Below are 27,070 nucleotides of genomic sequence, written 5' to 3'. Positions count from 1 at the left end.
AAGTGACTATAGAATAGTGAACAAATTGACCAAATCTGGATTAGGCAATTTCATCTGTACAAAAATGACCAAATGAATGTTTGTTCATTTGGCCATAACTTGGGCTAGGCAGGTCCAAAGGACCTGAAATTTTACCAGTAGAAAGTTGAGACATAGGCTACAACTTTCATGAAGAACACAAGTCCAAATTATGCCCTTAACCAAGTCATTTAGCCACCTAAAATTAGTGACTTAAAATTGCCAGAATCAAGTTGGTGCCCAGAAAATCTGGGTTAGACCAATCCGGCCAGCCATATTCAAATGGCTATAACTTGAGTTAAAAAACTCCAATTTGAGTGATTCAAAAAGGGAAATAAAGTTAAGACAATAAGAAACAATTTCTATGAAGAAAACTTAGCCAAATTCTAACAGCAACATGACCAATGAAATAGTGCAAAATAGGATACCAAAACTGAAAATTTAAAATTTTGCCTAAAAGACTTAAGTTTTGAGAAAACAACCAAAACCAACAAATTAGGTAACCAAAATATGGTATGTGGGTGAAACTAGAATTCCCATACCTATTAAGCATTAGAAAGTCAACAAAATGACTTGAATAGTATCATGAATAGTAACTCCAAAGCACAAATTTTAAAGAACGTTAAGTTTAACATATTAAAGCTAGGTATAAGTAGATTTGAATTTATTTTTGGAGTTATGATAAATTGGCATACTGAAACACTGTGAAACTGTGTGTTTCTATGAAAAAGAATACCGGGAAAGAACCCGAGACATCGAGTCAAGGCCAAGAGGCGACTCGTATAAGGTTTGTGCCCACCTATTTTATTACTTTTCACTTCTAAATTGATTTGAACAAGTTTATTTTATGATTTATAATTTTGTTGTGTTAAGGATTTTAATTGTTGTGTTGAGGATTTTAACTTGTTGAATGAAAGTGTATAAATTAATGCAAATTTTCTTATGCATTTAAGGATTTATTGCATGGTTTTGAGAATTGTAAATTTTAAGTTTGATGTGTTGCCAACCTTGAGCATGAATTTATAATGATTCAATATGTTAATGGTTTGTAAACACTTTGTAAATAGAAATTGTTTTGAATATGATTTGAAACCACAGTTGACATAGCAATATATGTTGTGAATTCTCATTAGCTTGTCTAGTGAAATATCTCCTCCACTAGATGGGGTGAGTTCCTTCCTCTCTGGCTTGCTAGTTGGGGAAGAGTTTGAATGAGTACTCATATATACTAGCTAGTTTTTGTTCCTCCCTTTTAGCTTCAGTTATTGGGAGAGTTTAAAATATCGTGGTGTACAACACGACATCTATTTGAATTTTGGGTCATGGGTTCAACTGTGTGAATTGTTGGCAATGCCCTTTAAATTATGCATAGTTTAATAAATTGTGGTTGAAATAAATAATTTATCAGTGATTCAAAATATTTTTGTATTGTTTTGAAATTTAAAAGAAATGTAGATAAATGATTACTATTTGATTAAAATGTTATTCAAATGAATAATTTGCATGAATGAAAATATTGATTTCTGAATGTTATAAATTTTAAAGAATTTAGAAATTTTAAATTTTTATTTGTTATGAATTGTCAAGCATAACTTGTATTAAGTTTTAAATTATTAGTTTGTACACCACTGAGTTAACCACTCAGCGATAGCTTTGTATGCTGTCGCAGGTGAAAGAAAATATAAAGCAGCTGAGCAAGATTACTGAAAGACACTATGAAACTATATTCGGGTATATCATAGGTATACCATTGTACATTAGATTTTGATATAATTCTGTAATTATATGTATGTAATTTCATTTGAGCAGTTGTATCAACTCTTTTGTAATATATTTTTGGACTGTAATCAAATACAAATTATTGTAAGGTTATCTTGAGATTTTATGTATTTATAAAGTTTTGCACTACTAAATTTTTAATGATCCCATGAATGTAAATATTAATTTTGTTGCCTTAATGAGGTGTTTCTATGTTTGATTTAATTTAAATGGTGTACTGAGTTGCTTGTGCTGATAGTGAAATGAGATTGAATAATGGAGTTGTGATTGAGAAATATATTAGGAGTGTCTTTATTTTCAAGTTTTGAAGAACTGTTTTCTCAAAATACAGACGGCACTCTACCGAAATTTTTATAAAAATTGCAGTGATTTTAAATATCTAAAAATTTGTTTTATGTTTGAACATTAAATAAAGGTTTTTTTCTATATCTGAAAAAAATTTTACCCACCAATTTAAAAATGAACGAAAATTATTTTAAAATCCCTTGTAGTATATTTAATGGGTTATCGGTAGGCAAAATACGGTAATTCATTAGGTGTACTACGGGAGCATGTTACATCTTATGAGGAGTAGGGTGTGACATGTTTTAGTGGTATCAGAGCTAGTTTTTAAATTAAATTTTGAACTGTGAATTTGAAATATTTTTCAATAAGTACAATTGCTTAAATGTTTGATACATATAGTACATTTACATCATAAATATGAACTAACGGGGAGAAATCTCCTTGTGTTGGTTGTACAGAAAAAAAAATCCTGTGAATAGGTATGGACAAGGGGGATAAAACGGTAGAGCAGTCTGATACAGCTGATGTACAAGGAAAGGCCCCAGTTCTGCAGAGCGTTGGAGGTCCAGCTGCACCAGTCCCTCCTATACAAATTACTGCACAAATGGCCCAGCAGATGGCCATGTTCTTTCAGCAAATGGCTGATAATCTGTCAGCCCAGGCCCAAGTACAAACCCAACCCCTTCAAGAGTAGCATGAAAAAGAGAAAAGTAGAAAATCTATCCATCAAAGTTCAAGTAGTAATTTGGGAAAGAGAAAAGATTTTAAAGGACCCCGAGCTCCTAGGTATGACAGAGATGGATCTTCAGGGCAGAAGCAATCAAGAACCATTCGTCAAAGAACCAGAAGTTCCTACCCTATCCATATTTGTGACGTTTATGGAAAATTACATAGGGGTATTTGCTACAGGGTCACTGGAGCCTGCTACGATTGTGGTGGAATCAGACATTTTGCCCGAGATTATACTAGTGCCCGCTGATTTATGCCACATACTACACCAGAAGAATCAGTCCAAGGTTCTGATTTTTAGAGGCTCATTAATAGTTAGTAGGGGCAGAGGCAGAAGTAGAGACAAAACTTCGGGTAATCCTAACACAATCGACCAACCCGAGCAGAGGAATACACTAGAAAGAGGGAACGCCATGCATCAAGGGAAAGAAGTAGAGACTTCAGATGTAGTTTCCGGTACGTTCTTAACTTTTGAAAGGAATAATTATGTACTATTTCATTCCAGCTCTACTTATTTATATGCTAATGCTGGAATTATATGTTTTACTGCTATTCCCTTACATAGAAATAAATTTTGATGTATTAGTGATTTGTCTTTTAGTATAACAATTTCGATCATAAGCGTGATTGGAATTAATTTTAAAAAAATTTCTAGTGAGAGACATCTCCTAGACCATGATAAGTTATAAAATTAATTAGTAAGCCTAATTAGGTAAGGCAAGAGGACCTAAAAGTAAGTTATAGTAATATAGCTACCGTAGATGCGGGTAAAGGTATTACTACTGATAGATGTTAGTGGGTACCATTATCAAAATAAGTTTAAGATATTAGTGGATTTGAGAGAAATAAGATCTAGGGAAGTTTGATCTATTGGGATGTATCGTAGTAACTATGCAATATTCTTGATGTTTGTGCTGTAAGCTGCAGATTATAGTACTGACTTGGGATTTATTGTGTAGAGCTACGTACTACCCAATAGTACACAAGGATAAGAATAGTTACAAATGGCTTTTACTCTGATACAAATATACCAGAATAGGGTTTTATTACTGGAACTGAGTTTGAAAATCCTAATTCGGGATTTAAAACTCTATAATTAGAATATCAAAATATCATGCTTGCAAGGTAGTGAGAGTTAAAGACTCCGTTACCCTAGCACGAATTACAGTACATCAGGAATTGTTATGGGACTAGAGATTTTAGTAAGGTCAAAATTTAAAAATTAACACCTATAGGGCTAAGTCATCCAGTCTCCAATATGGGGTTTATAGTTGTTCTAGTATTGCAATGTATCTTTTGCTCAAAGTTTAGTAAGGAACAGTATTCTAATTGTGTAGCAGTAAGACACAAAATATAATTTTATTCACCTAGAAGAGACAGGATGCTATAGATGACAATTATAACTTATAAAACAGTTAAGAAATGATGTTCTCACGATACTTGATGAATTCGATAGGAACTAGTTGGCCAGGTATTCTTTAGGAAGAGCACAATTTTATTGTGCGGATCATAAGGATTAGATTAGAATTAAAGCGAAACTTTTGAATAGCATAGGAAAAAGGAGAGTCCGGTAGACTCCCTTCTTAAGGTTAAAGAATTGTTTATGATTCCCCAAAAAAAAAAAGGGGCAATGATCACAAACAAGCAGAAAATAAGCTATAGAATATCGATAGATAAAAGAGTTGGGGAAGTAAAAATTAGAATAGTTGGTGCAAATGTAATAAAGAAACATTATGAATATTAGTTAAAGTGTTGACTAGAATGATCAGAGGACCAAATCAAAGTAATATTGAAGTATAGTAGATTTATTAGGAACGATAAGAGGTGCTAAATTACGACTCGAAAGTCAAGTTATGGAAGAAGATAAGATTGAAGAATAAAATAATTAAAGTTAAGTTGTGAAATGAAAAAAAAAAAAGAAGAAGAAACAAATAAAACAATAAGAAAGGAGAAAAACACTAGATGAGGAATTGCACCAGAGCAAACAACTTACTTAAAACGCGTAACGATATCCCGAACTACTTTATCAAAAAAAGAAATAAGTTAAACAATATCAAACAAGATAGTGCAAAATGGCACATAGGCCTTGGTCATAAATGGAGATGGTAAGATAATAGTTATGGACCTATGGCTAAGAAAGAGATGAGCAGTTCATATATGACCAACAAGGTCATTACAAAAAAAAAAAAAAAAAAGACTACAAAGGAAAATAATTGCTAAAACGACTAAAATATTCTAAACTAAACTAAAGGTTGCATCAAATGATCAAGAGATTTGATAAGAAAAGAGTAAAACTGAGTTCTCACCTATAGGATCACACGAGGTCCTAGAAAGAGTGGATCCACTAGCACACATATTTGCTTACCTCTAAAGTTGAAATGAATTTGAATCTAACTTATGACAGAAGCTCATAAGAAACTTGGCACACGAGGTGAGCAATCGATGAGTAAATAGTATTGGTTAATGTGCTACGGACCATTATTTCGATTATAAAGCTACATAGAAATGTGAGAAAAACATGAGAAAACAACATGTATGACTATTTGAGAACAGATAGTGGACACAATTTTGAGGACGAAATTATTTTAAGGGGGGAGAATTGTAACACCCCTATTTGCATAGCCTAGTATATTTCACTGTTCCGGTGACCGGTGTCGGTCTGGATAATTAAGGGGATTATAACCACATCTAAGACAACTAAATAAGCCCTGAAAACAAATAATTAGTACTTGTCCAATGGTTAAGTATAAATAAGAAAAATAGAACATAAGAAGTTAAATGAGCCGAGAGTCACAGCGATGGGTGACCTTCTCGGGAAGGATTGGAAGGTTGATTTAAACTCAAATTTCGAACCGTAAAAATATGATGCCGTGATCCTTAGGACCATTGCGAACACAGTGGAAAAGAGAAAATCACAGAAAAGAATTGTTAAGCAGGTCAAATAATTAGGTCAGGGATCTGAAAGAAATATCAAATAACTAGCAAACCGGATCGAACCAGCGAGGGGCAATTTGGTCAATTTACCCTTAGAGCTGACTCTTAACCTGACTGTCCAATAAAATTAGAGAAAAGAAAATTTTGGGATCAAGAATTAAATTAAAGAACTAATGAAAAAATAAATGCAAAAGAAAAAGAAAATTGAAAGAAGTTTATTACATTACCTTTTATGACATCATCATGATGTTAAAACTAATTTTAATTTTCCTACCTAAATTGACCAAGTCAAAAGCAATTTTAAAAGACATAAAATACCTAAAAAAAGAAAAAAAAATTATTTTCTTCTTCTTCCACCCAAGTGTGCCGCCCCACCTTTCTCTTAAATCACCATTGTAGCACCACCATGAAAGCTTGAGTTTAAGCTTTCTTTCAACCACTTAAACCCACTTTGACCCCAAAATAATCCATAAAAACTTGTTAGATCAACTTGAGAAAGCTTTAGAGGAAGGAAAGAAAAGAAGAAAAGAAGAGGAAAATTGAAGATTGAACATCAAAGTGAGGTTAGTTCTTTTAATTGAAATTTTAGTTTAATACATGTGTTCTTAGTTTAAGTAACCTAGAAATTAACTTACAATCAAAACAAAACAATTGTTAGGGGACCAAAGGAAAATTCAGCCAGCCTATGTGGGGGGTATGATTTTCATGATTTTGATTGAATTAAATGTGAACATGAGCTTGAATGAGTTGAGTGATTATGTTTATATGCTTTGATTTTGTAAAATGTAACAATTTGTGAGTTAGGGTTTTAGACCTAGGGTTTAGGAGATAAAATTTTGAGAATTGGTCAAATGGTGTGTTTGACCTTGTTTGAGCTGAAAAATGGTCATGTATGACCAATTGTAGTGTGTTGGAAGTGTTGGAACCAAATGGAAATTCAGATTGGTTATAGACATTCTGTAAGCAGCATGACCAAGGTCTCTTTCAGGGATCAAAATTAAAAATTTACCAACCCAATTGGTGTGAGGCCAATTGGGAATGAAACTAGACACAAAATGGCACATTTTTATTTAGGAATCATGCCCAGAACTTGACCATAGCATAGTGAACAAATTGGCCAAATCCGGATTAGGCAATGTTTATTCATTTGGCCATAACTTAAGCTAGGCAAGTCCAAATGATCTGAAATTATACCAGTAGAAAGTTGAGACATAGCCCTACAACTTTCATGAGGAATACAAGTCCAAATTATGCCCTTAACCAAGTCATTTAGCCACCCAAAATTAGTGACCTAAAACTGCCAGAACCAAGTTGGTGCCCAGAAAATCTGGGTTAGACCAATCCGGCCAGCCATGTTCAAACGGCTATAACTTGAGCTACAAAACTCCAATTTGAGTGATTCAAAAAGAGAAATAAAGTTAAGACAATAAGGAACAATTTCTATGAAGAAAACTTAGCCAAATTCTAACAGCAACATGACCAATAGAACAGTGCAAAATAGGACACTAAAACTGAAAATTTGAAATTTTGCCTAAAAGACTTAAGTTTTGAGAAAATAACCAAAACCAACAAATTAGGTAACCAAAATGTGGTATGTGGGTGAAACTAGAATTCCCATACCTATTAAGCATTAGAAAGTCAACAAATTGACTTGAATAGTATCGTGAATGGTAACCTCAAAATACAAATTTTAAAGAACGTCAAGTTTAGCATATTAAAGCTAGGTATAAGTAGATTTGAATTTATTTTTGGAGTTATGATAAATTGGGATACCGAAACACTGTGAATTGTGTGTTTAAGTGGACAAGAATACCGAGAAAGAACCCGAGACATCAAGTCAAAGCCAAGAGGCGACTCGTATAAGGTTTGTGCACAACTAACTATTTTGTTACTTTTCACTTCTAAATTGATTTGAACAAGTTTATTTTATGATTTATAATTTTGTTGTGTTGAGGATTTTAACTTGTTGAATGAAAGTGTATAAATTAAATGTAAATTTTCTTATGCATTTAAGGATTTATTGCATGGTTTTAAGGATTGTAAATTTTAAGTTTGATGTGTTGCTAACCTTGAGCATGAATTTATGATGATTCAATATGTTAATGGTTTGTAAACACTTTGTAAATAGAAATTGTTTTGAATATGATTTGAAACCACAGTTGACATGGCAATATATGTTGTGAATTCTCATTAGCTTGTCTAGTGAGATATCTCCTCCACTAGATGGGGTGAGTTTCTTTCTCTCTGGCTTGCTAGTTGGGGAAGAGTTTGAATGAATACTCATATATACTAGCTAGTTTTTATTCCTCCCTTTAGCCTCGGTTATTGGGAGAGTTTGAAAATATCGTTGTGTACAACACGACATTTATTTGAATTTTGGGTCATGGGTTCAACTGTGTGAATTGTTGGCAACGCCCTTTAAATTATGCATAGTTTGATAAATTATGGTTGAAATAAATAATTTATCAGTGATTCAAAATATTTTTGTATTGTTTCGAGATTTAAAAGAAATGTAGATAAATAATTACTATTTGATCAAAATGTTATTCAAATGAATAATTTGCATAAATGAAAATATTGATTTCTGAATGTTATGAATTTTGAAGAATTTAGAAATTTTAAATTTTTATTTGTTATGAATTATCAAGCATAAGTTGTATTAAGTTTTAAATTATTAGTTTGTGCACCACTGAGTTAACCACTCAGCGATAGCTTTGTATGCTGTCGCAGGTGAAAGAAAATATAAAGCAGCTGAGCAAGATTATTGGAAGATACTGTGAAACTATCTTCGGGTATATCATAGGTATACCCTTGTATATTAGATTTTGATGTAATTCTGTAATTATATGTATGTAATTTCATTTGAGCAGTTGTATCAACTCTTTTGTAATATATTTTTGGACTGTAATCAAATACAAATTATTGTAAGATTATCTTGAGATTTTATGTATTTATAAAGTTTTACACTACTAAATTTTTAATGATCCCATGAATGTAAATATTAATTTTGTTACCTTAATGAGGCGTTTCAATGTTTGATTTAATTTAAACAGTGTACTGAGTTGCTTGTGCTGATAGTGAAATGAGATTGAATAATGGAGTTGTGATTGAGAAATATATTGGGAGTGTTTTTATTTTTAGGTTTTGAAGAACTGTTTTCTTAAAATACAGACAACACTCTGCTGAAATTTTTGAAAAAATTGCCGAGATTTTAAATATCGAAAAATTTGTTTTATGTTTGGACATTAAATAAAGGTTTTTTTTATATCTGAAAAAAATTTTACTCGCCAATTTAAAAATGAACGAAAATTGTTTTAAAATCCCTTGTAGTATATTTAATGGGTTATCGCTAGGCGAAGTACAGTAATTTATTAGGTGTACGACAGGAGTATGTTACATCTTACGAGGAGTAGGGTGTGACAGGCTTTGATACCAATTGAAAGAAAAAAGTACCTTAACACACCTTAGGGTGCAAAGCTTAGCAATTCGAAATTTTTCAACACCTAGGGTTTCATGCTTCATGCAAACCAATTAAGCGATTATAAAACACATAATTTGGTCACAATAAATTATGTTTTAATTGCTAATATGCCTAATTGCCATTAGGAAACAAAGCCCTAAATTTTAAACAAGTTAGGGCTTAGCGAAAAATTACCCTTAAAGGCATAGAATCACATTCACACACTAATTCAGGGAGTGAAGACCACCAAGTGTTGGCCCTCTAGCTTGTCCACACAAGCACCTTGATCAACCAAAAAACATTTTTCTTTTGATTCGGCCAAGGTGGAAACAAGGTGAAGTTTTTGTTTTTCTTGGTTTTATAAATTTGGAAGAGTAGAGAAACACTATTTCAACATTATTTCAAGAACGAACACTTCTAATTTCTCTTGAAATTAAGCAAGAAAGGAAGAAAGCACTTGGTTATGGAGAGAGAGATGAATCAGCCAAGAAGAAAAATGGAAGAAGATGATTCTTGTCTTTTTTCTCTTTTCTTTTATGTTTTTAATTTAACTCAACTCAACTCAACTCAACTCAACTAAGCCTTTATCCCAAAAAATTTGTGGTCGGCTATATGGATTCGCTTTCTCTACTCTGAACGATTTTGGGTTAAATCCTCAGAAATATGTAATGCTTATAGGTCATGTTGTACTACTCTCCTCAAAGTCAATTTAGGTCTACTCCTTTTTTTCTTTTTATCCTCTAACCTAATATGCTCTACTTGTCTAACTGGAGCCTCCGTATGTCTACGCTTCACATGACCAAACCACCTCAATCTCTCTTCTCTCAACTTATCTTCAATTGGCACCACTCCTACCTTTTCTCTAATACTCTCATTACGGACTTTATCTAGTCTAGTATGGCCACTCATCCACCTTATCATTCTTATCTCTGCAACTCTTATCTTAGATGCATACGACTCTTTCAGTGCCCAACACTCACTACCATATAACATAGCCGGTCGTATGGCTGTACGGTAAAATTTTCCTTTCAATTTATTGGGAATCTTACGATCACATAAAACTCCCGTGGCACGTCTCCACTTCAACCATCCGGCTTTAATCCTATGACTAACATCCTCCTCACATCCCCCATCTACTTGAAGGACTAAGCCTAGATATTTAAAGTGATTACTTTGGGACAGTACCACTCCATTCAAACTAACTCCTTCCCTATCACCAATTTGGCCTTCACTGAACTTGCAATGCATGTATTCTGTCTTCGTTCTACTTAACTTAAAACCCTTTGACTCTAGAGTACTTCTCCAAAGTTCTAGCTTTCTATTGACTCCTTCTCATGTCTCATCTATCAGAATAATATCATCCGCAAACATCATGCACCAAGGAATACTCTCTTGTATATGTTTCGTCAGTTCATCTAAAACTAATGTAAAAAGGTAAGGGCTTATGGCTGATCCTTGGTGTAATCCAATTGAGATCAGAAAATCTCTTGTGTCCCCTCCCACTGTGTGCACACTAGTAGTTGCTCCTTCATACATATCTTTCAATACTTGTATGTACCTAATAGATACCCTCTTTTGTTCTAATACATTCCATAAGACCTCTCTTAGAACACTATCATAAGCCTTCTCCAAATCAATAAAAACCATGTGTAGATCTTTCTTCACATCTCTATATTTCTCCATCAAGCTTCTAATGAGAAAGATCGCTTCCATAGTTGAATGACCGGGCATGAAACCAAATTGATTAAGAGAGATAGAAGTATCATGACATAGTCGATGCTCTATAACTCTCTCCCACAACTTCATAGTATGACTCATGAGTTTAATTCCATATAGTATGAGCAACTCTGTATGTCTCCCTTATTTTTAAAAATAGGTACTAAAATACTCTTCCTCCATTCATCAAGCATTTTCTTTGAGTTTAGAATCTTATTAAATAATTTAGTTACCCATGCCACTCCCATATCTCCCAAATACTTCCACACTTCAATTGGTATTTCATCGGGTCCACAGGCTTTACCCACTTTCATTCTCTTAAGTGCTTACTTTACTTCTAAAGATCTAATCCTTCTAGTATAATTCACATTCTTTTCTATTGTTCTATAATCTATATTCACGCTATTACCATTTTGACTATTATTAAATAGATCATTAAAATAATTTCTCTATCTTTCTTTAATGTCCTCATCTTTCACCAACACTTTTCCTTCTTTATCCTTAATGCACCTAACTTGATTGAGATCTTGACATTTCCTTTCTCTTCTCCTTGCTAATCTATAAATATCTTTTTCCCCTTCTTTAGTTCCAAGTTTCTCATATAACTTTTCAAAGGCCTGTGCTCTTGCTTGACTAACTGCCTTTTTTGCCTCTTTCTTTGCTATCTTGTACTGTTCATATGCCTCATTATTATCACATTTAGGTAATTTCTTATACCATTCCCTTTTTCTCTTCACTGCCTTTTGTACTTCCTCATTCCACCACCATCTCTCTTTTGAAGGTAGATGGTCTATGTCCTTTAAACTCTCCAAGTACTTTTCTAGCTACTTCTCTAATCTTTGATGACATCTGTATCCACATATCATTGGCCTCCATATCCAGCTTCCATACTTCGGACTCGAGAAGCTCATTTTTAAACTTCACTTGCTTTATTCCTTTGAACTCCCACCACTTTGTTCGAGCTACACTATTTCTTCTGACCTTACTTGTATTGTTCCCAAACTTGACATCCAAGACCATCAGCCGATGTTGACTTGTTAAAGCCTCTCCCGGAATGACCTTGCAATCCTTGCATAGAGCTCTATTTGTCTTTCTGGTTAAGAGGAAGTCGATTTGGCTTATATGTTGCCCACTTTTGAAAGTCACTAAATGTGACTCTCTTTTTATATAGTAGGTATTTACTAGTATTAGGTCGTATGCCATGGCAAAATCCAGGATGCTTTTTCCCTCCTTATTTCGACTGCCGAAACCAAAACCTCCATGAACATTCTCATAACCTTGTCTATTACTTCCTACATGTCCATTCAAATCTTCACCAATGAAAACATTCTCTTTATTTGGTATGCTTTGCATTAAATCATCCATATCTTCCCAAAACCTTTGTTTACTCTCACTGTCTAGTCCTATTTGTGGGGCATAAGCACTAACTATATTTATTGTTTCTCCTTCTAGTACTAACTTTACTAGTATAATTCTATATCCTACTCTTTTCACAGCTATTACTGCATCTTTCAATGTCCTGTCTATGATTATGCCCACTCCGTTCTTATTTCTCTCCTTTCCAGTAAACCACAGTTTATACCTTGAATTTCCTACTTCCTTACTTTTCTCTCATACCCATTTAGTCTCCTGAATGCAAGCAATATTCACCCTTCTCCTTTCTAAGGTATCCACAAGCTCCATTAATTTTCCTGTAAGTGATCAAACATTCCAAGTATCAACCTTGATCCTCCTCCTATCCTGCTCCTTCCTAATTGGTCTCCTTCTATGATATCTTCTATTATTTTCTATGTCTATCTTGTGTTTTGTTCCACTATTTATTCTACTATCTGTCCTATGGACTACCTTTTTTACCCACACCAGTCCATGATGTGAGAACCCTTGCTCACTTAACACCACACCCAGGCGCCAGCATGGCGCGTCGCTTTCGGTGAACGCCCTACACCCTTGCATATTTCTCACTACACTCAGGCTCTGATGTAGTGCGTTGTTAGTAGAGGACGCCCCAATTTTTATATCATTTGAATCCATATCATAGGGTGTGACGAAATTTTTACGCTGGTTGTCACCTACCGCACCCCTCCTCCTTTATCCGGGCTTGGGACCGGCTAAGCGCAAACTACTTAGGCGGAGTTCTTTTATGTTTTTTAATTTCCTTAATTAAAATTGATTTAACAAGTGTCCTCATTTGATTCATCAATCAAATGAGTTTTCTAAATATTATTAGTCCACTCGTCAAGCCTAATTTAATCAAGAAATTAAATTTGGATTATTTTATTGTCATAAAATTAATTAATCCATTTTCTCTCCATTTTTGACCAAGTCAAAGTTGTCAAAATTTGTCCAAGTTAAACTTGTCAAATTTTGACCAAGTTAAAGTTCCAAAGTAAGCAAATTAATTTTCTTCCTTAAGCTTAATTAATCAAGTTTATTTTTAAGCACTTTAAATATTAACTTGAACACTTCCATAAATAAATTTAGTTTCAAGTCATGCTAGGGACTTTGCAATCTAATTGCAAACTAAATTAATTAATTAATTAATTAAATCATTTAATAAATTAATCAAATTAATTTTTCTTTGATTATATGCTCTTATGTGTGTAACACCCTCATACTAAGTAGTTCCGTACATTTTACTGACCAATGTCTATTCGGACAGTTAGGATGTCTGGAACCATACCCAAATCACATAGAAAAGCCATAGATAAAATTGATAAAGATCAAATGAGATTGGAAGAAAATAAAAGAAATGGAGCATAAATAGGTTAAATGAACCTAAAGTCCCGGTGATGAGTGACCTACACGGGAAGCGACTATAAGTTCAGTTGCTACCCTAAATTCGTGCGGGACCCTATAGAATCCTTAACTGAGGATTAATGGAGAAATTATTGGAAATGTAAAAATCATAGAAATAAAAAGAGAACAAGCATAAATAAGTGAATCAAAACCTAAGGTCTCATAGGGTATTATGGAAAAAGATGGACTATAACCCGATGAGGGGTATTTTGGTCAATTCACTTTAAGAGTTGACTTTTGACCTAAATGTCCACTAAAATGAGTGAGATTAAGATATTGAAATAGAATTAAAAATTATGAAAATGTGTAAGGAAATTTGAAAGGGATATGGAAGGAATTAAATAAACTGTATTAATAATAATAATAATAATAATAATAATAATAATAATAATTATCTAAAATTAATTTAACTAATAATAATAATAATAATAATAATAATTATCTAAAATTAATTTAACTAATAATTATTATTATTATTATTATTATTATTATTATTATTATTATTATAATAATAATAATAATTATTATTAGTTAAATTAATTTTAGATAATTATATATATAAGAGAAAAATTTCATAAACAAGCAAAAAAATTTTCTTATCTTCTTCTACCTTCAACCGTTACTTCTCTCTCCTTTGCTCCCTCCATTTTCAACATTTTAAGCTTATAAATCCTTTGTTTTCTTCCTTATTTCCCATGGCTTATCTTGAGAAAAACTTAACTTGGACCTTGATTTGAAGATTAGAAGCCAAAGAATCAAGAAATTTGAAGAGTAGTGGAAGAAAGGAAATTGGTCAAGTGAGGTGAGTATACTTCCAAGCTCCCTTTCTTATATAATCACCTGAATTGAGTTTAGTTATAGGAAATTTACTTAAGAAATGATGAAATTATGCATGCATGAGGGGAACTTGAATTTCAGCCAGCCATGGGAGAGTAGGGTTTTGATGTGTTTTGATTAAATTGAGCATGAATTCTAGCTTAATTGAGGTTGTATATATGATTAGTGTGTTGAAATTACACAAAATTGCATAAATTGGGAAGATGTGAAATTAGGGTTTTGGAGAATTAGAGCTTTTGTAATAAGAAGTGCAATTAATGTTTATAATGGCAAATTATGGTCATTTGAAGTGCCTTGAGTGTGAATTGACATTGTTTTGGTGAGGGAAGTGATGAATTGGATAGGGTGCATTAGGCCTGGAATCTGGATACTTGAGTCCAGTGTATTTAGAAGCCTATAAGTTGAGCTACACAACTCCAATTGGTGTGAAATCAATTGAAAATGAAACCTAAGACATAATTCTCTAACTTTCATGGAGAGAGTCTGCCTAGAAAATGATCATAGGATACCTCAAATTAGACTTGAATCTGAGATACCAATTCTGGACTTGGAGAGAAGTATTGTGACAGAGAACTATCTAAATGTGAATTTTGGCTGAAGGAGATTGCCTTTTTGAGACATATTGTGTCAGCAGAGGGTATCAAGGTAGATCCTAGCAAAGTGAAAGCTATTCTTAAGTGGAAGCCGCCCAGAAATATTAAAGAAGTCCGTAGTTTTCTCAGTTTAGCCGAGTATTACCATAAAGTTGTGAAGAGATTCTCCATGTTAGCATCTCCACTGATTAAGTTACTTCAGAAAGATATGAAATTCCAATAGACTGACTAGTGTTAGAAGAGTTTTGATGAGCTAAAATAGTGTTTGACTGAAGCTTTAGTCTTAACTTTACCTATACCAGGTAAAGAGTACACCATATACAGTGATGCTTCTCACAATGGTTTAAGCTGTGTGCTGATGCAAGATAGAAACATCATTGCCTATGCTTCATGCCAGCTTAAACCACATGAGAGAAATTACTCTTCACATGACTTGGAGCTAGCAGCAATAGTCTTTGCCTTGAAAATTAGGAGACATTATCTGTATGGGGAGAAGTGCTACATATATAGAGATCACAAGAGTTTGAAGTATTTGGGCATCTAGAAAGAATTGAATTTGAGACAGAGGAGATTATTGGAATTGATAAAAGACTATGATTGCTTGATTGACTACCAGCCTAGGAAAGCTAATGTTATAGCTGATGCCTTAAGTCGTAAGACGATGGCTAGTTTAAGAGTTTCACCCTTGTCCATGGTGCATGACTTGAAGGCATTGTATGCAAATTTGGAGATAGATGATGAGGGATGGATGGTAGCCACTTAGCAAATGAAGGCAATGTTGAATGAACAGATTCAAACAACAGATCAGTATGATGATAAGTATTTGAAATTAGTAGAACAGGCTCGGTGTAACGCCCTCACTTTAAGTAGTCCGTACATTATACTGTTCCGATGACTAACGTCTATTTGGATAGCCAGAATGTCTGGAACTACACTCAAACTAGAGTAAGAAAACATAAACTGATTGAATAAAGACTAAGTAAAATTAAAAAAAAAAAAAGTAAAAGAAGCGATGTATAACTCGGTTAAACGAGCCGGGGTCATAGCGATGGGTGACCATACTGGAAAGCGAATGTGAAGTCAGTTGCAGACCCCAGACCTGCGAGGAACCGTAGGAGATAATTTTAGGACTTAATTAAAGGTCTAATGAGGTGCAAATGACATTAGAAATGTCAAAGAAAATTTAGGAGAATTTATTAATCGGTACAGACCAAAAATAACACGATGAGTTTAATGAAGGGCATTTTGGTCATTTCAACCCCAGAGTTGAATTTTGACCTAAATGTCAATTAAAATGAGAGAGATTAAAATACTTAAAATGAATTAAAATTATGAATTGTGTAATGGAAATTGGAAAAGAAAGAAAGGGAAATGAAACATGAAATTAAAACTCTAATTATTACATAAGCATGACTATATGGATGACATCATTTAAAAATTTATACTAATTAAATTTAATACATTAATAAGAGGATAAATATATGACTAAAGGACAAAATTTATTAAAAATCAATCTTCTTCTTCTTTCATGCTTAACCAGCCACTCTTCCTTGTCCCTCCACCATTGTTGTTCTCTTAAAGCTTCAAAATCCTTGCATTCTTACCATAATTCCCATAACCACCAGCATTAAAAGTTGTTATTTGACCTAGCTAGAGTGATTGGTAGCAAAAAGAAAGGGAAAAATTGAAGATTTGTGAAGCTAGGAAAATTGCTAAGAGAGGTATGTGCAATATCTAACTTAAATTCTTGTAATTCCCTTGAATTTAAGTTGTATTGGAATTTCATGAAAAATGATAAAATTGATGTATGTATGGAAGACCCAATTTTTGGCAGCCATGTGTAGTTTGGGAGTTTTATACTTTTAATTGATATAAACTAGCCTAGTGATGATGCTTGATGAGTTTGTATGTATTAGAAGTTGTATAGATTGAGTTTGCATGAATTATGAAAATTGAAGTTAAGGTTTGGCCAAAAAATTGGGTATTTTGTCTAAAGCTTGAATTTTTCCTAATTGAGATGAATTGTTGCTAATAGAAGTGCCATGAATGCCATGTGAAGTTTGGGAGTTAGAGGAAATTAAAAATTGGGAGTGCTCTCTTGTGCAGGTTACGGGACTCATCGAGTCCAGTTTGGTTTTTGACTTATAATTGAAATTATGTGGCTCCAATTGGTATGAGGCTAATTGGAGGTGAAACTAGACTCAAAACACTCCATTTTTCATGGGGAAACCATGCTCAAATTTTGTCCAAAAAATGACATAAATTCTGTCTCAACCCGAATGACCATATAGTAAACCCAGAAAAATGACCAAATGAACAATAACCATTCATTTAGACATAACTCCCTCTAGGCAGGTCCAAATGACCTGAATTTTATACCATTGGAAAGCTTAGATATAGGACTACAACTTTCATGAAGAACATAGAGCCTATAAATGCTTCTAACCAAACCAAATTGCTGGCCCAAGTTAGGACACAAAACTGTCTAGAACCATATTGTCTAGAAATTACTGGACATAGGCTTACCTGACCAGTTTTGGCAAAAGGGCTATAACTTGGTCTAAAAAAAATCCAAATGTAATGAAATCAGTGACAAAATTTCTAAAAGAAATAGATCTATAATATTGATGTTTGACTAGAACCCAGAACCCAAGGGAACTAGGCAATATTGTTAGAACAATTCAGCACATCAAAACCTGGAATTTGACTAAACCATCACTTGACCCCAGAATAGTGTTTATAGCATATCTCCCACTAGGAAATCCCAAATGGGATGAGCCAAACTGTTCTAGAGACCTAAGAGAGAGGGCTTCTACTCTGATTTAGAAACTTTTCTCAAAATTTGAGTGTAAGAGCCCTAAAATGGGAGTCAAATTCACTAACATGAACCTGGAATCCTGTAGACACAGGGTACTAGAGTCCAGGCTAGTTAATTGGTTATAACTAATTCTAAAAAACTTGAAAAATTGTGATTCAAAATTCTAAGTGACCACAAGACATAGGACAACAAGTTCTATGAAGAACGCTAAGCCTAAAAGTGACTGTGACATATCTAAATAATTAGGGAAAAATGAACTCTAGAATCTACCTGAATCTAGACCCAGAAAGAGACCATGAAGTAGTTTTGGTTATTTGACCATAACTTGAGTTCTAAAACTCCAAATGACATGATTCAAAAATAAAAACAAAGAAAAGACATATTAGAACAACTTCCATGAAGGAAGTGTGGCCAAACAGTGGCCTCATCCTAACCAATTTGCTAGATGAATTTAGGACACCAAATCTAGACCTTTAGAAAGGTTCATAAAATGACTTGGCATATGACATGGAATGAACTAAAATAATTTGTTAAACATAAGAATAACATGAATAGACATGTAGTGGCATGAAAATGCCATGGAAACACAATTAGTACATACTATGAAATTATAAATACTTAATAATTCTATTTTGTCCAAAGTACACTTAGACTTATTTATATAGCATGGATCGATTGGTATACCCATTAGGGACTACGGATTGTAGTACTGCCCACAGGAATAATCATTGATAGACAATATATGTCTAAGATGATTATTCTACTAGCTTTATGCCTGCCTGTTGGCCATTGTGCCTGATTTTATTTCTGGCTTTATGCCTGCCCGCTGTCCTTGTGCCTGACATGACAGATATATACATGTTAGATATACAAATGTTTAACTAGTATACTCCCGTGTATCCAGTCTTTATAGTTTTTCATAGGTTACTTGGGTACAGATATGTGTAATACACTTTAAATTTAAATAAATATATGAGGCAAGTACTAATATGTGTATAATAAGATTGAATATGTAATATATGAATAAAAAAATCCCCATAAATTGTTTGCTCCCAAAGTTTCATAAATATGTAATTAATTCAAAAATTTAGTAAATTTTATATGGAATAATTATTTCAATTATTAGTTATTTTTGTTTCAATTATTGTACCACTAAGCAGAAATACTTAGCGTGATGGATTATTTCCTCGTGTAGGTACAAGAGACTACCACCAGCAATGAGCAAAGAGTGAGATTCTAGCTAGGATCTTGACAGATCTCACTGATGACGTTGTCATCTTAGCAGTCCATTTTGGTAGGGCTCATGTATATTTAGGTTTTTGCATTTTGGTTATTATATGTAAGTAAACTATGTACATCATTTTGTGAATGTAAATAAATTATAAATTATTGTATACAAATTTTATATGAATGTATGAAGTTTATATGAATGAAAGGAAATTTATTTTCTTGAAATTTTATATGAGCTATGATATAATACAATGCCTGGAAAATTGATATGAGCAACGAGATGATGTATGAAAATATGAAAATGATATGAAATTGTTTTTAACAGATAAATAAGGAAACCCGCCATGCACTAATAAAACAGAGGAGAATCTGTCTGGGTCTCCATAAAAATGAAATGGGATATAAAAAAAAATCTCTACACGTAAGATAATATAATTAAATAGATATTAAATTAATATTGTACATGACAAGACAGAACAGGGTGCTCCGGCACCGAATGTAGCACACCTTACTCGATTACACTGTAGACGGGTAAGGGGTGTTACACTCGAGATGGCAAGAAACCAAAATTTTCACTGAATGATGAAGGCTTATTGCTATACCAGGTTAGAATGTGCATTCCTAATAATGTTGAATTGAAGCAGATCATCATGTAGGAAGCACATGACTCACCATTTGCTATGCACCCTGGTGGAACTAAAATGTACAACACCATGAAAGAGCACTACTGGTGGATGGGCATGAAGAAAGAAATTACAGAATATGTTGCTAAATGCCTAACTTGTGAGCAAGTGAAGGCAGAACACCAAGTGCCAGTAGGGTTATTATAGCCATTGTCGATTCCCGAGTGGAAATGGGAGAGAATTACTATGGATTTTATGATGAGACTTCCATGTACACAGAAGAATCATGATGCAGTTTGGGTTATTATTGATAAATTAACTAAGTCTGCACACTTTCTGCCAGTGAGGATGGATTATAGCCTGTATAGATTGACTAAACCGTACATTTATGAAGTGGTAAGGTTGCATGGAGTGCCAGTGTCCATTGTGTTTGACAGAGATTCAAGATTCACTTCTAGATTCTGGGGTAGTTTCCAAAAATCCCTAGGAACTAGATTAAATTTTAGCACAGCATTCCATCCACAGACAGATGGCCATTCTGAAAGGATCATCTAGATCTTGGAGGATATGCTTCGGGCTTGTGTAATTGAGTTTGAAGGAAGTTGGGGCACGCACTTGCCTTTGATTGAATTTGCCTATAGTAATAGTTATCAGTCAAGCATTGGGATGCTTTTATATGAAGCACTATATGGAAGAAAATGTAAAACTCCCTTGTGTTGGGATAAAATGGGCGAGAGAAAGTTGATTGGCCTCGAAATTGTGCAGAACATTAAGGAAAAGATTAAGATCATTCTAGACAGACTCAAGGCTACATCAGATCGTCAAAAGTCCTATGTGGATTTGACGAGAAGGGACATTGAGTATAGTGTGGGTGACAAAGTATTCTTAAAGGTTTCCCCATGGAAGAAGATTATGAGATTTAGAAGAAAGGGGAAACTAAGTCCTCGCTTCATTGGGCATATGAGGTTCTAAAAAGAGTAGGTCCACTAGCATACAGACTTGCCTTACCTCTAAAGTTGGAGAAGATCCACAATGTCTTCCATGTCTCCATGTGAAAGAGGTATAGCTCAGAGCCATCTTATGTTTTGCCAGAGAAAGAAATTAAAGTGAATCTAGATCTAACTTATGACAAAGATCCCATAAAAATCTTGACACATGAGGTGAAACAGCTGAGGAATAAGCAGATACCACTAGTTAAAGTGCTGTGGAACCATCATTCGGGCCAGAAGGTTATATGGGAACATGAAGAGGACATGAGGATATAGCATCCACAGCTATTCAGAGACTAAGACCAGGTAAATTTCGAAACGAAATTTCTTTTAAGGAGGGAAGAATCGTAACACCCTCATACTAAGTAGTTCCGTACATTCTACTATTTCGGTGACCAATGTCTGTTCAGACAGTTAGGATATTAGTAGTACGCCTTAGAGCATATCATTTTGTATGTATCTTGTATATATCTAATTAATAAAAGGCAATTTCACTTTTCTATTTACATAATATATTTATGTATAATAGAAAAGGTTCATTGATATTTTGTTAGAAATTCTATTCTTAAGTTGTTAAGAATATGAGTGACAGTATTTCTAAAACAAAGTATCATAAATTGGTTCACAATTGAGGACACTTCACAAAGGACATGACTTATCCAGAAAGATTACAATCATGTTTGTTCCCAAGGTATTTACATGAGATATAAATAAGATGGAGTGGTGAGTCTTATGCTACATAACAAACATGATAGGCACTTATGCATGATAAGCAGGCCGAACCAGTAACATATATGACAAGCACAAGGAGTTTACTCTTGTCAATGTAACACCCTCCCAGTAGCAACTCCGTACATTCTACTGTTCTGGTGACCGGTGTCGGTCCGGACAGCTAGAACGTTCGGAAAAATATTTAAACTAAAGTGAGGAACCATAATTAACTCAAATATTAATAAGAAAAATTTAGGAAAAATTTTAAAAAATAAAATACAACCAAGTTAAATGAGCCGGTGCCCTAGCGATGGGTAACCTAGTGAGAAGTTGCGGTTCTCGCAACTAGGAGCCCTAGACTCGGGTAAAAATTCATAAAATAATTTTTGGGACTCTAGAGAAGGGTTATTGAGGTTCCCATGGCATTAGAATGCCAAGAAAATACTTAGAAAAATTTTTCAATCGGTACAGATAATTTTGACCCGTTAAGCCAAACGGAGGGCATTTTGGTCATTTCGCCTTCAGAGGTGATTTTTGGCCGACTTGTCCAGTTGAGTAAATAATTAATATGACACAAAATATGAATTAATATTGATGAAAAATTAATTTGAAGTTAGTAGAAAAGAAAAGAAAAGAAAAATCAATAAAAAAGCCAAATATGACATCATTAGGATGTCATTTAAAAACTTCCACCAATCAAAATTAAACAACCCTTTAAACTAACCAATAAAAGAGACAAACCAAGAAAAAAGAATTAAAAATGCAGCTGCCTTCTTCTTCTCCAATTCCAGCCGAAACTTTGCTTGCCCTAAACCTCCATTAATCCTTCAACCAAAGCTCAAGTTCTCTCCTTATTTCACCATAAATTTTCCTACTCCATTCACTAAAACTTATCCCCACATCACAAGGTAACTCTAGGCAGCCACAAAGAGGAGGAATTCTAGAGTTTTCACAAGCTCAATAAGTTGAGCAAAGAGGTTAGTGCTATACTTCCACTCTCACTCATTTAATCTTTGTTAGAGCATCACTTTAAGTTAAGAAATTGTAAAAATCTGAAGTAAATTATATATGTTAGGGTATCTTCAATTTTCGGTAGCCCTAAGGAAGGATGAGTTTGATTGTTTTAATGGACTTAGAGTGAATTAGAGATCATGTTTAAAGTGTATACATATATATATATACAAAGAATGAAAGAGTTAACTAAGGAAATTGTGAAAACCTTGAAATTTAGCTAGGGTTTAGGAATGAAAATTTGACTTGGCTTATGAAATGGTTAAAGAACATTTTAATGGTCAATTAGTGACCATTTGAGGCATGTTGACCATAAATTGGACTGAAAAATGGCATGGCAAAGTGGAATGGTAGGCTGCCTAAAGACAAGAAAGATGGTGGTGAGATTCCAGCCCACTTAGACAGCCATAACTTTGGCTGTGTAGGTCCAATTGGTGTTTGGCCAATTGGACATGAAACTAGACATATAATGACACAATTTTGCTGAAGAAACCATGCCCAAAAGACCAAAGTAAGTGGACCAAAAGTTGGCCCCAATCAGGATACCCTGCAAGCAGATTCTGCAGAATGACCAAATGAACAGTAATTTCTTTTGGCCATAACTCACCTTAAAATGGTCCATTTGACCTGAAAGTTTTACAGCAACAAGATAAGATATATACAAACAACTTTCATGAAGAAATCTACCCCAAATTATGACCAGAACCTATCCAACAAGGCACTCACAGTCACTGTTCATTGTACTATAGATTTGGTAAATTCTGCAGTTTTCCAATCTGGCCAGCTGTGGTTTTTGGACCATATCTGGAGCTACAAAACTCCAAATGGAGTGATTCAAAAAAATAAATTCAACTAGACAAAATAAGGAACAACTTTCATGTTTACCATTTCCTCAAATTTCCACTGTAACAGTCCCTAATGGAATAGTAAATTTATGGTACAAAAATTGAAAATTCTGCCCCTTAGTGCTAAGTTTGGAAATGGATTTGGTGATTAATTCCAACAAGTTTTAAATGCAAAATGTGGTACATTGGGAGTGTTAAAACCAATACACCTATTTTCTATCCAAAAGTCAACATTTTTGTTGACTAATGAAGTGAATAGTGACACCCAAAACTTGAAATTCACAAATTGAAGAATTTTAAAGTATCAAATGCCCTAGTATACCTAACAAGATTGGTTTGGATAGTTTGGCATGCCAATAGGTTCGATTAGCGATCGCACATGGCATTATGCCATTCTGTGATTTTATGGCTTTTAGCCATTTTGATATTGTGTTGAGACTTGGCCTGGTGCCTAATACTATTTACAGCTTGTTAGCTGTTCTGTTGCACACTGGGAGATACATATGTGACCGATGGTGTGACGGCCCGAGGTACTTGATACCCAGTGTCAGTTTACCCGTTTATCCAGTCCAGTCGTCCAGTATAGGTTACTTGGGCAACCAAATGAATGAAAATGGACAAAGTTAAAGAAATAAATGAATATAACAAATACAAAACAAATAAGACATATACATTCAATACATATTTATTTTTTGCTATTTTCTTTTATTTTATTATTACACCACTAAGCATCATTGCTTAGCGCGTTGCTTTTGCCACGCGTAGGTTCTGGAGATACTGATCGTGAGCCCAGTAGACCGCAGACTGGGTGAGTCCATCCTGCAGTTCTGCACAGTGTCCGTGTCACCTCACCACCTGCAGTGCATTGGTAGGACACTAGGTGTCATTTTGTCATTTTGTAACTAAATTTTTATTTTCTCATATGTATTTAGAATTATGTAATGTATTTTGAAGTTCATGTAAATTATGAAAATTGTATTTGTGAATGGAAAAGTAAATATCTATCTACGATTTGGATATGTATGGAAGTAAATTGAGTATTTATCTATTGCTTATATATGAATACCCTGAGAAATGATGATTGAGAAATGAGATTGGAAAATGTTGAGATTTTGATATTGAGACTTTGTTGATGAATTGAAGTTGGGATTATTTGGAAATTATTTGGAAGTGTTTTTAACAGGTTCCGAAGAACTGTTTTCTCCATTTTTAGCCGGTACCCTGCTGGATTTTCTATAAAATTTTCGGAACCTCAAATAAATTATAATTTCAATAAAGGACCTAAATAAATTATATTTCATAAGTTATATTCAAAATTATGATGAAAATTAATTAAGGTATAATAGAGTGTGTCGGTACACCGTGTGACATTGCTTACTCGGGTATATTGTACACGGGTAAGGGGTGTCACATTTAGTGGTATCAGAGCACGGTTTAGGCGTTTCTGGGCCTAGATTGAGTCCATACCATGCATTGCATTTGTAAGAGTCAAGGTGACACTAATGCAGATTTGTTTGTTTTTCTTATTTTGAATAGGATATGGACCCTACATCACAGAGAGCAGTTGAGGAGGAAGTGGAGAGTCATGCTCCACCTGCAGCAGCTGAGACTGGGGGCATGGGAGAATCTGCTCCGCCAGCTCAAGCAGAGCCTGCTCAGCCTCCACAGGCCATGTTCCAGCAAATGGCCGATTTCTTTAGACAAATGGCCGGAGTAATGCCAGCACCACCACCACCTCCACCTCCACAACAGAAATCACACATGGAAAGGTTAAGAAAGTTTGGAGCAGTGGACTTTTTCGGTAAGAGAGAAGATGACTCTGTTGCAGCCGAGAATTGGTTGAACAGAACGGGCAGAGTTCTAAAACAACTCCACTGCACCCCAGAGCAAAACCTAGAGGCTGCCATATCCCTGTTGCAAGATGATGCCTACGAATGGTGGGATACTGTGTCTAGTGAAGTGCAGCCAGAAGCTGTAACTTGGGACTTCTTTCTCTCCGAATTCAAGAAGAAATATGTGGGTACTGTATACTTAGAAGAGAGAAGAAGGGAATTCATTAATCTGAGGCAGAGACAGCTATCAGTGGCCGAGTATGAGAAGGAATTCGTCCGATTAAGCCGCTATGGAAGGGAGATAGTCCCCAATGAGGCCGAAAGGTGTAAGAGATTTGAAGAGGGATTAAATGACAACATAAAAATAGAGTGTGTCGGTACACCGTGTGACATTGCTTACTCGGGTATATTGTACACGGGTAAGGGGTGTCACATTTAGTGGTATCAGAGCACGGTTTAGGCGTTTCTGGGCCTAGATTGAGTCCATACCATGCATTGCATTTGTAAGAGTCAAGGTGACACTAATGCAGATTTGTTTGTTTTTCTTATTTTGAATAGGATATGGACCCTACATCACAGAGAGCAGTTGAGGAGGAAGTGGAGAGTCATGCTCCACCTGCAGCAGCTGAGACTGGGGGTATGGGAGAACCTGCTCCGCCAGCTCAAGCAGAGCCTGCTCAGCCTCCACAGGCCATGTTCCAGCAAATGGCCGATTTCTTTAGACAAATGGCCGGAGTAATGCCAGCACCACCACCACCTCCACCTCCACAAATGTAAATCACACATGGAAAGGTTAAGAAAGTTTGGAGCGGTGGACTTTTCGGAAGAGAGAAGATGACTCATTGCGGTAGAATTGGTTGAATGCAACGGCAGAGTTCTAAAACAACTCCACTGCACCCCAGAGCAAAACCTAGAGGCTGCCATATCCCTGTTGCAAGATGATGCCTACGAATGGTGGGATACTGTGTCTAGTGAAGTGCAGCCAGAAGCTGTAACTTGGGACTTCTTTCTCTCCGAATTCAAGAAGAAATATGTGGGTACTGTATACTTAGAAGAGAGAAGAAGGGAATTCATTAATCTGAGGCAGAGACAGCTATCAGTGGCCGAGTATGAGAAGGAATTCGTCCGATTAAGCCGCTATGGAAGGGAGATAGTCCCCAATGAGGCCGAAAGGTGTAAGAGATTTGAAGAGGGATTAAATGACAACATAAAAATCATGATCACTGCCTTGGGAATTACCGACTTCACTAAGTTAGTGGAAGCTGCAATAAAGGTTGAAAAAGTAAGAATCAGTGAGCAGACTAGAAGGGAAAGACAGCAGAAGAGGGGCCTGTGTCACCCGATTCAGCTCCCGTGCATCCGGGAAGAGGTTCAAGGGTCCACCCGCACGAGTTCAGTCAACCACAAGGTCGTGGTCATCTCGGGGCCTGTGCCATAGTTTACCCCTAGGAGAGGTCAGTCCACACTATCAGTGGGCAGCTCTCCAGGGATGGGGTTCAGGGGACCAGCCCCAACATCTTCTGCACGTCCACACTGCCTGAAATGGCATAAGGGGGAGTGTTGGAGAGTGACTGGTGCCTGCTTAAGGTGTGGGTCGACAGAGCATCTGTTAAGGAATTGTCCACGCAGAACTACTACAGTTGCTCCAACACAAGCGAGCATGCACTGCCCCGCACTACGCAGAGGTAGAAAATCTGGTAAATCAGAGGCTGTTGGACCATCACAGAGGCCTACATCTGAGCTAGCAGAGAGGCCTGATAGCAGACCACCAGCAAGAGCTTATGCTATTAGAGCTCAGGAGGAGCAAGATGCCCTGGACGTCATCAGGGGTACGTTCTCCCTCTACACTACACCTGTGCATGCA

Source organism: Hevea brasiliensis, chromosome 11, assembly GCF_030052815.1.
Source record: "Hevea brasiliensis isolate MT/VB/25A 57/8 chromosome 11, ASM3005281v1, whole genome shotgun sequence".
Taxonomy (NCBI): Eukaryota; Viridiplantae; Streptophyta; class Magnoliopsida; order Malpighiales; family Euphorbiaceae; genus Hevea; species Hevea brasiliensis.
The sequence above is the reverse complement of the archived record's forward strand: the minus strand, read 5'-3'. Positions refer to the sequence as shown.